Source organism: Eublepharis macularius, chromosome 8, assembly GCF_028583425.1.
Source record: "Eublepharis macularius isolate TG4126 chromosome 8, MPM_Emac_v1.0, whole genome shotgun sequence".
Lineage (NCBI taxonomy): Eukaryota > Metazoa > Chordata > Lepidosauria > Squamata > Eublepharidae > Eublepharis > Eublepharis macularius.
Window position 1 is genome coordinate 115309079 of NC_072797.1, and position 15978 is coordinate 115325056.

A 15978-nucleotide genomic window follows, 5' to 3' on the forward strand; every position below is an offset into this window, starting at 1 on the left:
ATCCATTTTTAATCCAAGTCTTGGACACAACGTGTATCTCGTGAAAGGTAAGCAAACACCCCCAAATGGTTCATTGTTAAGGCTCCGTGGAACTGTGGCCTTCCAAAGTCTTATGCAAAAAGGCTGCTAATCCATTTCAGATCAAGCTCCAGAAAGCAGGAATTTATTGCTCATTTCTCTTTCAGAAACACTGATACTTTCAGAGAGAGAGAGAGAGAGAGAGAGAGAGAGAGAGAGAGAGAGAGAGAGAGAGAGAGACTTTACATTTTCTGCTGTTTATAAGAAGCCATTTTCTCTGCCAACTCAGTGTTATCTGCATTTGTGTTATGAAAATCCTTTGAAAAGACCTAAACAAAATTCTTTGGAAAGCTCAGAATAATATTAGGCTACACAGAATTGGTGGGCAAGCTGAGAAATGCCTTATGAGCTAAGCAAGAAACAGCCATACATCACTTGGTTCTGTGGCCAGAACCTGTAGACACTTGGCTAAATTTTGGCTGTGCTCTAAATCGCAATCTTTTTCTGAGAAAAGGCTCAGAAAAATCCAGATGTCATGGAAGTTGTCCCCAACCTTTAGCTCATAGTAGAGTTGGAATCTTTTAACTGACTCTGATATAAGTAGAGGGCTGGAGACAATCTCCGTGTGGTCTCCCCCCCTCCCCCAAGAGCTTTCTCATGAAAAGGACTGAGGGACAAGCTACAAGTGACGAATGACACAGGTTGGACACAGGTTGGACAAAAGAAAAATAAACTTTTTTTACAAGAAGCATATCTATTACTTAAGCCTGATGGTTTCAAAGATAGTTCTCAGTTCTTAAAGTTTCTTTACATAGGCTTAGTCACAGAGATATACATAAACTTTCTCTCACAGGCACACACACAGTTTGCCTGCTTCAGATAGAGCCAAGCTACAAGAGACGCCTTACACAGGTTGGACACTTGTCAGCTTCCCTCTAGTTTTGATGGGAAATGTAGGCATCCTGGTCTTGCAGCTTGGCTCTCCGACTGCTGTCTAATGGACTTTTCAACCATCACTTGTCCAACATTCCGCCAAGGTGCCTACATTTCCCATCAAAACTTGAGGGAAGCTGACAAGTGTCCAACCTGTGTCAGGCATCACTTGTAGCTTGGCCCTGAGAGTAGAACATGCTCCAGTTTTATCCAGGTATCAGTGGAATTTACACCCACAGTTCTAAATTCCCTCCCATCACCAGATAGAACCTGTTTGCTTCTATCCCATCCAGAACACAACCACATATGAGCTGAGATAGCCTGACGGAGTGTAAGCAAATATATAAACATAAGAAGCTATATGTACTGAAGTTTACTTGTGTCACTCTCACCCTGTGTTCGCTATTTTGACTGGCAGCAGCCCTCCAGAGTCTCAGGTAGGTAAAATGCGCCCCCCCCCGATATCTGATAGGAATCAAAAATAGAATATTTCATATGCAAAGCATATTCTTTGGCCACAACCCCACCAGGAAGTCCAGCCTAATACTAGTAATGACTTTTGTAGCTTTTCAGGAATTGGTAGTTATGTTAAAACATTTTAGTGTTCTAGAGAATATGAAATAAGAATGGCATGGGGGTGCTTTAGAGCTCTGCATAATTCTTTCCTGCTAGGGTAAAATGAGAAGCTCCCGGCTACATGGAAGAAACTCATGCTACAGATCCTTCCCATGTTGCCAGAACAATTCCATTTTCTGGTAGAGCAATGATGATGTGCAGAGAAGCTGCATCCCGGACTCTTCTCTATGACTCACAGCTTCTCATGTATTCTCATGGCAATATGGGGAGAGATAGTGCTGCTGCAGCTTCTACGTATCAGGTGTTATGCTGGTGAAAAAGGCTGAAAGAGAGTATCCTCGATCATTTATTTGTCACCTATGTGCTACGTCAGTCTGAGTTCTGGCAAATAATACACAGACACCGCCCTTTGGTTGGAATGGCGACAATTTTATTGATTACAGCTAGATGGAGCAATGGCCAGGCATATGGGCATGGATCCATGTTGGCATTGGAAGGCCCACTCGCTGTCTGATGCATGTCACTCCAGCCCCATGCTGGTGCACCACAGCAAGCGTTCTTCCGCTGCCAGCCATGCTGGATGACCGTTGCCTCCCGATCCATCGGGATGAGCTGCCTGAATGCCCCACTCACCCTTTTAGTATCCGGCCCAATGCCTCAAACCCGCCAAACCCATAAAGTTGTGACACCCCTCCCCCTGCTGCCCAGAGAGCAGAGGGTGGGTGGGGAATGTGTTGCTCCTACCAGAGATCCTAGAGGAATGGCGCTGACCACGCGGCTGGACCGCAGGAGGGATGGATGCTCCTCCTCTTCTGGACTGACCACACCTCCACTGCATCCTTTCCTCAGTGCCAACACAGCCCGCTGGTGAGTCATCGAGCTTCTTTTATTGAATACCTTCCCTCACCTCTGAACTATTTCCATCAATCCCTATTTCTAGGACATGTCTAGAGACAAGCTTGAGCTCTGAAACAAAACACATTGCGAGAGCTTGCCTTGAAAAATGAACATCTTATACTTTACAGGCCTCTGCAATAATAAGGACATCTGCAAGCACCCCAAGACGAATGTCTTCAAAGTCCTCTCACTCTCACTTATTGTTTCATAAATAATGTCTTGAACAAAATGGAGGCAAGGTGGCATACAGAGCAAAAGAAATCAGTTCTTCCTCTGGAGTTTTTATATCAGTGAGGGATGACAAAGAGCTCTTCCCGACTGCTATAAAAAGACTGAATTAATCTAAGGGGGCAAAGTGACTAAAGTAATACATTAATTCTACAAGCGTGTATGTGTATACACAAAGATGAACACACCCCTCCATATGAGCATTCTCACAGTGCACAACTGCAGCCCTGGTGATTAAGTTGCACTTTGTTTTCAGAACAGAACTTGTACTTCAGGAAGTTCATGAGGGCATGTTGAGAGAGAGTAAATGATTAATCCTGTTATAGACATGGCAACAGACAGCCAAATTCCATTGCTGTCAGCTGCTCTCTCTTTCCAAACAGATTGTCAATGTTTTCTGTGAAGTGATGGCTTATGGTTCCTGTTCTGCACATTTGTCAGTGGCAGAGGTTTAGAAGAGTTGATGGGCATCGCTGCATCTCGGTTGACAAAACACATATTTTACAACCTACACTGTTTTCCAGCTCCCCATTGCTGAAAATCAGCTTTGCCAGTTAGACATGATGCTATGTTGACAACTTTTAAGTATAACAGAGTGGAACACAGCCAAAAGCCAAGCTCGAGTTTTATCTTAATGGGGAGGGAGCTCTGACCTTTTTGTTGTTTTATTAAGTTGTAACCTCGCAAGATAACTATATTTAAAGAAGAGTCTGGATTGATTTCTCCTTTAGTCGTTACAGTTGTTAAATAAAGGGTACTTGAACAAAATTACAACCATTTTTTCAGCTAGCGTATGATTTGAATCCCACCTGGAAGAGATGGCAATACCAGCCTTGCAATATGAAGCTTTTTTTTTTCCAGATTAGGCTGGCCTCTAGTATGTTACAACCGTAGGGTTACTTACGAACTCTGGGTTTGGGATGTCCTAGAGATTCTGGAGTGCAACCTGGGAAGGGGAAGGACCAGGGTGTGTGTGTATAATATGATATATAGATTCCACTCTCCAAAGCAGCCATTTTCTCCAGGAGAATTGATCTCTGTAGTTTGGAGAACAGTTGTAATTTGGGGAGATCTCTAGGTCCCACCTGCAGGAGGACAAAAAGCCTATATGATAGAGAAGAGTGAGATTCCATACCCCTCACTGTGATGTATGTATGTGTGTATAGCTTTACGTGAGCCCTCAAAAGCTAGTATCTGTTTCCCCGTTAAAGCCTGTTTTAGGAGACATCACTTGTGTTTTGGTCTTACAGCGGTAGTGTTTCATTCGGAAGCAATAAAGAGGCCTATTGTTGAAGCTACTATAGTCTTCTTTATCCCAGAGTGTCAAGTGAAAAGCCCCAGAAACAGAGTAGATAAGCTCATCCCTAACCTGGATGGCCCAAGTAAGCCCGATCTCACCAGATATTGGAAGTTAAGCAGGGTAAGTAATTGGATAGGATACTGCCAAGGAAGTCCTGGTTGTTATGCACGTCTGAACATCTTTTGCCTTGAAAACCCCAGGGGGGTGGGGTCGATGTTGGAAGAAGGGACTGAGCAATATCTCTTGCTCAGGCCTTTAGGACTGCCAGCAGAAGGCAGCAACCATAGAGTCAGTTAGATAGATAGGCTGCTATCAGTCTCCTTCCTGCCAGGGGAACTTCTGTCCTTCCCTTTTCTTCCCCTCCTTTCTTCTTCCCTGCATGCACCAGGAAAGGCAGCATAGTGTCTCTTCCTGAGAGGGATGGCCTACTTTCAATCTAAAGCCATCCTAGCTAGTTATTGGTTCTCTAACTTGGATGAGAGCTTTCTGCGTGCAGTTTGTGTAGTTAACGTGCCTTAACTAAAAACCCAATAGTCGCTATAAGTTCACGATGACTTGACAGTCCTTTCTATTACTATCAAGCTCACCCCTACTCGTCAAACTTCACTGGATACTAGGCTCAATTCTCTCTGTACAGACCATTGTACTACATGATGAAACTTTGTAAATTCATTGTAAAAGAAGAACAGACCATGACACATGCCACTTCCACCCAACCCTGGGCCATTTTATTCAGTGGGGCTTACTCCTAGGAACGAATTCTTAGGATTGTGGCCTTCGTTGCTTAACTCATTGTTTTTTTGTGGATTGTACCCTTAGCTTCCATGACACCACAGAGCACAATCTACTTCGAAATGTCACTGAAAACTGGTAAAAATTGCATTAATGATGCCATGAGATAATTGTTTCATGTACAGAGAAAAATATTCCCTAAACTTGCATTATTAACATGGGAAAGTTAATACTAAAATAAGCAGAGTATTAATATGTACAACTTGTAACCTGTCTATGCCTGAAAGACGACCATGTGATAATTTCAAATTGTTGATTTTGGTTCACCAAGATGCAGCCACGGAAGAGAGGAGATACTGGAAATATGACTGTACATTGACACAGGTGGTCCTGTTATATGTTTGGTGACGGCATTTTTCATATGATAGTTTCATCACTGGAAGTTTTCAGCGGAGGTGAAAAAGATTATTGCCAAGTCTGTTAAAAATGCATACATGGTTCAAGGAGCATGATGTGAGGCCCCACACTGAATGAGGCCCCAGACTTGTCCCTCATACGACCCCAATTATATATTCAGTGACTCAGAAATGAGGAACAGTCCGGAAAATATTAGTTATGATTAAGTTCCAATAAAATAAATGACATTTAAATTAGTCATAACCAGCCCTACTCCATTGTTTTCAATGGAATTTAATTGCTTTAAACTAACTTTTGATGGATTATTAGCTTCCCTGATTCCATTGACATATCATAAATCACTGAAAACCCTAGAGAAAATCACGTAAACATATGCAGTCTAAATTTCTTCAGCTCTCAGTCTCTACTAGGTTCAAACAAGAGAGGTCAGGATCAGGAATGGTTTCTAATGGGACAAAAACTGAAACTACCCAAGTGAAGATGTTATAATAGATTTATACTTTTATCAATAATTTGTACTCTTCTGCTGCATGGGGAGGTGGGGGGGGGCAGAAATTACATTTCCAGTACGTGAAGTACATCCCCTTCATGCACAAAATGAACTGAATCTGCAATTTCTTTTTGCAGACTGAAAGAATTCTATTTTGCTGCCTTTCTGTTGACAGAACGATCTGAAGAAAATTACATTCTGTTGACAAAATGTAATGAAATGTATTTGGTGAACAAAATGAAATGAGAGGTTTGACAAAAAATGCATCTTGTTGACCCAAATGGATCTGTGGGGCCCTTAATTCTATGTTTCGGCCTGTAATCCCCAGAAATTGGAACCAGAACACTTAAACTTAAATGGAATCATATTACACTTTCAAAGTTCTGCTATTGCTCAGAGTAGTATTTGCAGAGATAGGGTATAAAGATGGAGACGGTCCAGCAGCGACACATGATTGTTTCGCTCACTAAAAAGTGACTAATTGCAAAGTTTATGACTCAGTTCTAAGCACAGATGGGACGCTGTGTGGGTCTATAGAGGAAGAGCAAGATCTGGGTCCTGCAGCTAGTTTTTAGTTGGACCACCCTCCGAAACAACCATTTTCTAGATTTCTAGTTGGTCTTTAAGATGCTACCGGACTTGAATCTTGCAATTCCAAGCATACTTACATTAACTTCTATGTCAGTGGACTTAAAAGTGTGTAATTCTGCTTAGGAATGCACAATAAATTTGTCAAGTTGTAGCTTGCTCACCCAGTCTCTGTGATAGTTTTCATACATATACAAGAAGTCAGCTGAAACCTGCTAAGATTTTTTTTAAAAAAACCTTAGGAGTTAAAAAAAAAAAGAATGTTCAGCTTTACAGAATAAGAAAAAATCCTAGGAATTTTACACAGACTTTACATATCTCCATCTTCTAAGCTATACAGGTCTTGGTTTGGGGGGGGGGGGAAGCTTTTTTCACCTAGGGCAAGCTTGCAGTAATTTTGAACATAATCTCCAATTCCATTCACTGAGACCTTCTACAACCCTCTTCCTTTCTAACATGATATAAGAGTAGATCAAGGATCAGCTTTTCAGTTTTGATGCGAAATCTTTTGGCTCATTCTTGAATTTTGCCCAGCTGATGTCATTTCAGGTGCCAGGTGAAGAACCTTTCATTTCTGTGCACATTTGGTTGATTTCTCTATCTTGATTTTTTCTGTAGGCTCATTATAATATTTATTTATGATGCAGTTAGAAGGGATTTTTATCTGCTGCCAATTTTTATTTGCTGAATTTTGTTATCCGTTACCATTTCTACAAATGTGCCTCTTAAAATAATTGTAATCTATTATTGGTATTGATGCCATTTTTATCACCTGTTTTGAGCAAATAAATTGGAAAATAAGTTATATAAAAGTTTTTTAAAATGCGACGATTGAAATCAAAGCCAGTTTTAATTAACTTGGTCCTGGAAATAAGACGGTCTTTAAGCAAATATATAAAATTTATATTTAATACAGACCTATATTCAGTTCAGCATTTCTATTTCTTTCGTATCTTCAGGCTGCGTGAGATGCATATAATAGGCTAATAACTTAAAATGGCAATTTGGGGATGGTTTGCAGGCTGTGAGTTGGAGAAAAGACTTTTCTTTTATTGGATAGAATCCACAGAAGTCCACAGGTAAGTAGTCACACCTATTATCACATCTAAGAGAAGGTCTAGTACCCTGCTGTGATAGTTTCCTACGTGTTAGGAGGTTTTTGATGGTAAAATCAATTCTACCATCCCAAGACTATACTAATTTTGCTAATATAATATAGTCTTCAAAGACCAACAGTGCAATCCTAAACAGACTTTCACCCTTCTCAGCCCATTAACTACAATAAACTTAGAAAGATATAACTCATATAGGGTTGCCAACTCCAGGTTGAGAAATTCCTGGAGGTTTGGGGGGAATCGAACCTGGGGATGGTGGGGGTTGCAGAGAGGAAGTACCTCAATGGGGTATAAAGCCAGAAACACCACCCTCCGAAACAACCATTTTCTCCAGGGAAACTGATCACTGTAGTCTGGACAAGAGTTATTATTCCAGGAGATCTCCAGGCCACACCTGGAAGCAGAAGTGGCACCAGGGATTTCGGTGCCTGCAGCCGGCCAGCTAGTCAGGCATGTGTGGATGCACATGTGCACACACACACCAGCCTGCATGATGGCGTCACGTGTGACTTCATCACGGGCACGCGTGCGAGCTGGCCCAATTGCTGTGGCGGGCAGCTGGGACAGTGCGCGGGTGGCCTCTCAGCTCTCCTGCTAGATTGCCCTGCGCCGCCCCAGACGCCTGCCCACAGCTGCTGCACCCGGCTGGGGGCATGTGTTGGCAGCGGTGGCAGCGCGGGGTGGGAGGGCTGGGAGGCTGCAGCTCCGTGGCATGCGCTCCCACCCCCAGCGCCTCCTCTGGCACCCCATCCGGCACCCCACGCCCTGAGGCAACTGCCTACCTGGCCTCAATGGGCGCACCGGCCCTGCCTGGAAGTTAGCAAACCTGCTTTAGGATTGCACAACTGAACTTAATTCCACAGCCTAGGAAATGCTGTGTAGGAGGAACCTAAGTCCAATATTCAGTCTATGGCATCACGAGTAGCAGAGCTTTGATCATGTATTACCTAAAATCTTGCAGAGATCATGAAAGTCAGGGCAGACAGTACTGTATTGTGGGCTGTATGGTCAGACTTGCATGCACATATTAAGTGAAAGTTGTATCTGTTAAAAAAAGTAAGTTGCAATCTCAGTTTTTAAAATAACTTTTAAAAACCTGGACTTCAAGTAGACAAAAATATATATTCAATCTAACTCTCTTTTGCACTCCAAAATGAATTGCATGCTGTGAATAATTAAATCAAAAATGGTTGCAAAATGTTTTGTGGTCAACTTGCTGCAGCTGAGAAGTGGTACAAGATTAAACACCTCTTCCCACCTGCCACTTCTGTTCAGAAAATTATCCCTTCTCTCATTGTTGCTTGGTAAATAGGAGCTGGCTGCAGAGTGTGCTGTTCCAGTCTTAAGATGGTGAATAAATACACCAAGTTGTTTACCAATAATACCAGTCAATGTATCCAATTTGCCAATGGATCAATGACTGTCTTTTTCAGGACTTTTTCAGCATATTCCTTACTGATACATAGTATTGTCTATGCAGTATTAAAAGGTATTTTTTAAGTTATATGTTAAGAATGTACTCATTATCCAGTGCCGTAAGGTTGAATTGTGGGGGGTACAGAAAGCCTTTGTAATATGTGCAGTAAAAACGTACCACACATTGTTTTCAAACTGACGTGCTCCTATAGGGCCTGTCTCAGATAAGTATGGGTGCCGTGAAACAAACTTCCTGTAATTAAGGTCTCAGTGAACAGGTATGTATTCCAATAAGATACACCTATTCTTTCAAGGGGAAGCTACAGTATTAGAGATGTTTCAGTTCTAGGGCAGATGAGCTCTACTTTTTTATAAAAAAACAAATCCAGGTGAACCTATTCATTATAATTATATTTAGACTTATTTGCGTCACTGTGACTTCAGCTTTCACTACTGGAATTCTTTAAAACCTAAAACTGTTCCAAGTCAAAGGTTTCATTAGATCAATTTAAATTTTTCCCCAGCCCCCCCAAACTGTGCCAGTCCTGTCTTATAAAAATGTATCACATCATTTGGCTTGATCTAGGTAAAAGGAATTGAGATCCTGTCTCACTTGAAGCTATGGGGATTCATTAATTCAAAGCTAGCATTTTGTTAGTTTCAATGGGACTTACCCCCAATTTAAGGCACATTTCACTTGAAGGTAAACCCACATTATTCAATGAGCCTTATTCACAGGTAAGTACGGCAGAACATTTCAACCATAGTCAGTATTGCCTTTAGCTGGATTAAAGTCACTGTGGTTTTGGGCCAAATTCATAAGTTCGCTGATCAGCAAGTGTTCTGTTTACCTGTGGTCCAGCCCCATATCATTGGGTATTGTTGGTAGAGAAGAGCTATGAATGTCACTGAATGATGTCATTCCTGACCCATTGCAGTATTTATAGCAAACAATGGCAAACAGTGGGAGATGACATAGCTGGCAACATGGTGATGTCACTTCTGGTGCAACCCAAAAGTGATGTCAACATATAGGGCAACACTCTAGTGGGGAGATGGCAGAGAAATGGAATGAATGATGGCAGAAAAATGGAATGAATTCTTTGCATATGTTTTTATTGTTGCCAGTGTGGGGCATGTGACCACACCAGAACCATTGTTTTCAGGAAGGGTATCTGAAGAACTAGGTGATTAGAGATGAAGTTTTAGAACTACTAGGACTGGATGACATACATGAAGGGTTCTTAAAGATTTCAAAGGCTACATTGCTGATCTGCTAAACAATATCTGTAACTTGTCACTAGAACCGGTCTCTGTACTAGATGCCTGGAAAGTGGCAAATATTACACCAGTTTTAAAAGAGGGGTCCAGAGGGGATTCAGGGAATTAGAGGCCAGTTTCCCTAATCTCTGTTCTCAGTCAATTAGTATTAATTGTTATTAAAAATAGAATAATCAAATACATCCAGAAACAATGACTGCTGAAGGATAATTAGAATGGTTTCTGCAAAGGGAAAACCTACTTCACCAACCTTTTGGAGTTCCTTGAGCAGGTTCCCAAGCATGTGGATAAGGGTGATCCGGTAGACATATGCTTGTACTTCCAAAAAGTGCAAGATACCTCACCATAGACTCCTGAGTACGTTCAGCAGTTGTAGGAGAAGTGGAATTGGTTAGCTTTTAATCTTTCTATGATACTTCCAACCAGGGTGTTTCAAGAGATGTAAAAGTAAGGATATTTGAGAAACCAAATTAAAAGTACACTTTAAAAACGACAACATATCTTCAACAGTAAATAACACAGTAAGCACAGTTTCTTCAATTCTAAATAGCCAGTAAACCAATGTATGAAATAAATATACGGATCTAGATCCATATTAGAAAGTGAGGCCAGTTTAAGACAATGACCATTTCTGCATGTCCTTATAGGGCCGGCCCACTCACGGAATGCTGATGGCTTTCTCCCAGGAATCCAGACATCTCCATTTGCAAAATGGTTGCAGGCTGTTTGTTTCTGTTTTTCTGTGCCTTTTCTGGAACCCAGAAAAGCCACTAGCATTCCGTGAGTGGGCCATCCCTATAAGCATGTGCTGAAATGGCCAGGATTTCATGAAAGCTATTCTTGTTTGATCACGTTTCTTACTGAACATAAGTGGTCATAACTAGACATGGGCACAAAAAGAAAAAAAAACCGAACACCCTGTTTGTCGTTCGGTGCCATCCACGAACAACGAACATGGATGAACATGAACTGTTACCGGACATGTTCGTTGTTCGTGGGAGCCAGAACCACCCCCACCCCCAAACCCCACCCCCACTTAGCTCCCCTCCCCTCAAATCCACTTACCTGGCCCTTTAAAGATCCCTTTAAACTATCAGCTGGCATTCCCCCCTGCCGCCCGCCCGCTGATAGTTTAAGGGGCCCTGTCCTGGCAAAAACAGCAGTCTACTGGCAGCTAGTTTGAGGGGATACAAAAGTGACCTTCTCAATGTCCAATAACCACCAAATTTGTAGGGGACATAGTCCTCACTGTCCTCTGAAGACCCACCAAGTTTCAGAGAGATTGCACCCTGGGAAAGGCATGATCCATGGGTCTCCCTGTTGGCTGTCATTTTCTCTTCACAGTGGAAAAAACGGGACTCCCTGCTGGAAGTACTTTGAAGGGTTAAAGCCAGAAGGAGTTCAGACAGAGTTCAGTTCCTCCCTGTCACCGGTTGCCAAGGGGATTGATTGCAGCAGGTGCCAGACTGTCTGGCTGGCTGAACGGCTGCCGAAAGCAATGAACGAGGCTTGCAACGACCACCTGTTCGTTTAGGCTGGGGCCTCACGAACAGCTTGTTCAAGAACAGCAGATTGGGCTTTTCGTTGTTTTTTTCTGTTCATAATGCTGTTCGTGCCCATGTCTAGCCATAACTGCAAATCTGACCCAAGACTTAACATTTCCTGTGCCTTGGCCTTTTACATCACTGCTCCCCTTCCTCCTTTCTAATGCTACACATGTACTTCCTTCTTGCAGTTTTATTGTATCAGTGAGTCATAGCGATCAACCACTATCTCAATCCCCCTTTTTTCTCCTAATGTTTCCTGTTGGGTAACAAAAATGTTTGTTCTTTTCCAAATGCATGACCTTTATACACATCTCTGATTTCTAAAGCAAGGGATCAATGCAAAGTTATATTCATGAAATATTAACAAATACACAGTCAGGTTGGATGTGTTTTTCTGGCTTCTTTCCTTTAAGGAAGCAAAAATCCTTTTTTGAGAAGTATGCTATGGAGAGTTGGCAGCTACAAAAAAAAATCTAAAGGAAATGCTAAGAAGTTCAGTAAAGCATATCCAGAAAGCTCTGGTTTGGAACCAACCTGTGTGTAATCCTCTCTGGACAGTAATTAGTTCATCACAATCAACAGTCTACATCAGTGAAAGCCACTTTCAAAGATACTTGTTTTGTAGTGAAGAAAAGTGTGTGTGTGTGTGACGGGGGGGGGGGGTTCAAGGTTATGCTCTGCAGTTTGTGACTTTTTCTACACTCAGCAAGGGGGAAAGAATTGGCAGACAAAGACACATTATAACAAAACCCTTGAAGAGAGATAGGATGCACATTAAGTTTTCATTATTTCCTGCTGCAGAGGCACAGATAAATGCTATAAATACAGAGAGGAAATAAAAGACAGGTTCTGCTCCAGGAATGTAAGAATACAGACAAGATAGTTTTTATTCTGAGCATCCGGGAATTGACATTCGAGGGAAGCAGCTGGTATCTGCTTTTGAAACTGGCATTCTAAAAATCACACCTTTTAAAATTTTAAAACAAGTTTCTAGGCCATACAACTGGAAAGAAATGACTGGAAATTGTGCCAGTTTTGCTGAAATTGGAGCTGAAGTGACAGTGGACACAACTTCAGATCTCACAGGAGATATAATAATAACTCTGCTTATTACTGTTCTTCTAGACAGATTAGTGCCTCACCCAGAGTGGTGAACAAGTTAGTGTTATTATTGGCCATTTTCACACGCTCCCATAAGATTGTGCGAAACTCATGGAACAAAGCAGCTTTCTAGTGCGATTTCCCAGCACGATTCCCTTTAATGGTGTGATGACATCAGAAATTGTGCCATTAAACAGAATCGTGCTGGGAAATTGCGCTAGAAAGCCACTTCGTTCCATGAGTTTCACACGTTTTTTCAGAAGCTTTGGCCGTGTGGAAACAGCCATTATCCCCACAATACAGCTGGTGAGCTGGGGCCAAGAGGAGTGGCTTACCCAAGGCCACCTACTGAGCTCATGTCAGTAATGGGATTTGAACCAGTAGAGTGCAGATTCACAGTCTGCGCTACAACAGCTCTCTGCCTGACTGTCAGCAGTATGTAGAAGAAAACCAAAGGGAACATGGTAGAAGAAAAATATAAAAATTAGGATACAAAGTGATAAATGAAAAAAACATTAACGTGATCATGTAGCGACTGTGCCAATTTTCTGTGAGATTCCATTCTCAGCATTAAACCCCCTTCATTTTTATTTACATTACTTATAGGCTGCCTTTCTCACCAAGTCTCATGGTGTATTAAACAGTGTAAGTGAACACAATAACAGGATGGGGCATTCAGTAAACAATAGGTTTAGGACTGTGGCAATCTGAAAGCAAGCAGAAATCTGAAACAAAGCATAACATGAGATGTTAAATAAAGCAGAAATGACATAGTACAATAACACATACAGCAACAGATGGTACATACGATACACAGTAGACTGTACAGACCACAGTCCCTTTCCTCTTATTAAAACATCTTCCTGAACCATTCCATTATAGTGTGACATCCCCATGTGTGGGGGCCACCTGTGATTGCAGGCAGCCAAGGGCTTTCCTGGCCTCAGATCTGCTCCAGTAAGGGGCCAGGTTCCATCATCTCTTGGGACCTTCACTTCTATCCTGGAGGGTGAATCTTTAGCCATGGAGATCACTTGTCCTGGTCCCTCTGCAGTCCAGAGTTCTGATCCCTTTTTACCCCTCCACCCATTACCCTATTATCCCTCCTAAAGTTTGGGTACAGCATTTTAGCAAGGTTTTGGGGTCATGTGCACCTTCTTCCACGGTAGTCACTCCCCAGATACAGAGCTTTACTCCAGTCATTACAGATCTGCCTGAATGGGATCCTGTCTCAGAGAAAGAAATTAAAGGCTCTTCATTGGCTTCTAGAAAATCACCTGGGGAAGACTTGATTCCCCCAGAATTTTATAAAACATTCCCTGAGTGGTGGTCTTCTGTGTTAGCTCCAGTCTTTACACAATTAACAAAACTGGCATAATACCACCTGGTTGGAAGCTAAGTATTATCTTTCCCATTTATAAGAAAGGAGACGAAGCAGACTCTCAGAATTATAGACCAATAAGCCTATTTGACATAGCAGCAAAGGTATATAGCAGATACCTATTGTTTAAGCTTGAGGATTGGGTCACTGAGAACTGTATTATTCATCCTCACCAAGCAGGCTTCAGGAAAGATCTATGTAAGCCAAACTCAGTACCAATTGGCTTACGTAGGTTTAAGTGGACCCAGAAAATCTCTATATGTGACATTCGTGGATTTGGCTGCCGCATTTGATTCTATTGACAGGAATAGACTCTGGCAAAAACTGACAGAACTGAACATCGATAAGCGGCTGCTGTTTTTACTATGTGAGTTGCATTCAGACATCTGGGCTCAAATCAGAGTGGGTTTATCAGATTCTATGACTAACAAAATCCCAATTCTTAAGGGTGTGAAGCAGGGCTGTGTGTTGGCCCCAGTACTGTTTAACTTATATATAAACAACATTGTTGAGAGGTTATCTGGCCCACAATTTTTTCCACTCTCTCTTGGCAGACACAAAATCTCAATTCTATTATATGCTGATGATATGGCATTGGTATCTCTTACCAAAATTGGGATGAGAAGACAGCTTCAGCAATTAGGATTGTACTGCAAGGAAGAGGCCCTTAACATTAATTTTGAAAAAACTAAAGTCATGGTCTTCAGAAAAAGGGCATTAATCTCTTGCTGGAATATACTGGGCAACCCAATTAATCAGTGTAGCTCCTTTAAATACCTAGGAATCACATATAATGAAAATCTGAATTGGAATGTACATGTTGCCACAGTTAAAGCTTCTGTAACAAGGATTGTTGGATCTATTTTGAGTTTTTTTTTTTTTTTTACCAAGGGTGGAGTACTTATAGACCCTGCTCTAAAATTAAGAGTAAGGTTATTCCCCACCTTTTGTATGGCGCCGAGGTGTGGGGATGGAAAGAGGATATTATTGCCAGTCTTGAAACAATCCAAAAGCAGTTTCTATGTTGAATTCTGGCTCTTCCCAAGGGAGCACCAGTTGCCCTAATGAGAACAGAAACAGGTCTGCCCTCTTTGAGAGCACAGGTGCACCTTGTGGTATTAAAATTCTGGAAAAAAAACAAAGCAGCCAGACCTGATACACTCAGATATCTGTCATTTAATCAAATGCTATCTAAGGACCCAGTGCACCACTTTTTTCATAATATATTAAACAGATATTCCACCCCTGACGATCTTCTTAACCCCTCAGCAAATAACTTACATCTTCGAGACTGGGTCTATAAGGGTGATGCCCTGATAGATAGACAGGCTGTCTTGAACTGTCAGTCAGCCTCTTGGTTTAAACTCTTCAAGTGCAATCATTCTAGAGCATCTTACTTAGTTAGTACTGTAAACTATAATCTTAGAGCAGCCTTCACATCCCTACACTTTGAAACAATGCCAACCACAGTTTTAGCAGGCTGCTACAGTAAATACCTAAGGACCAGTGCTTCTGTCCCTGTGGAACATCTGCAATTGAGGACTTACCTCATTATATTCTTAACTGCCCGTTGTATGCCCAACCTAGGACAAAATTTCTTTCTGAGATGTTGTTCAGCCTTTGTACCCACTCAGATCCTGAGAAGACTGCCGTTTTATTAGCCGACTCTGATGCTAACATATCCTCCAAACTGGCTTTATATGCCCTGGCTGCAAAAAAAATACGGGCTAATGCTGTGCTTAAGGGATAACATTAACATTGAACATCGGGGATTTTTACTGTTTTTACTGTTTTAACTGTGTATACTTTTATTGTCCTATATGAATTTGACAACCAGAAATGGTTTGATGGTTGTATCTAGTTTTAAATTTTAATGCTTTGACCATTACCCTATTCTCAGCCCCAAGCCCCATGGCCCTGCCCAGAAGGTATCTCCTAGCACTTGGGCCAGAGGCTTC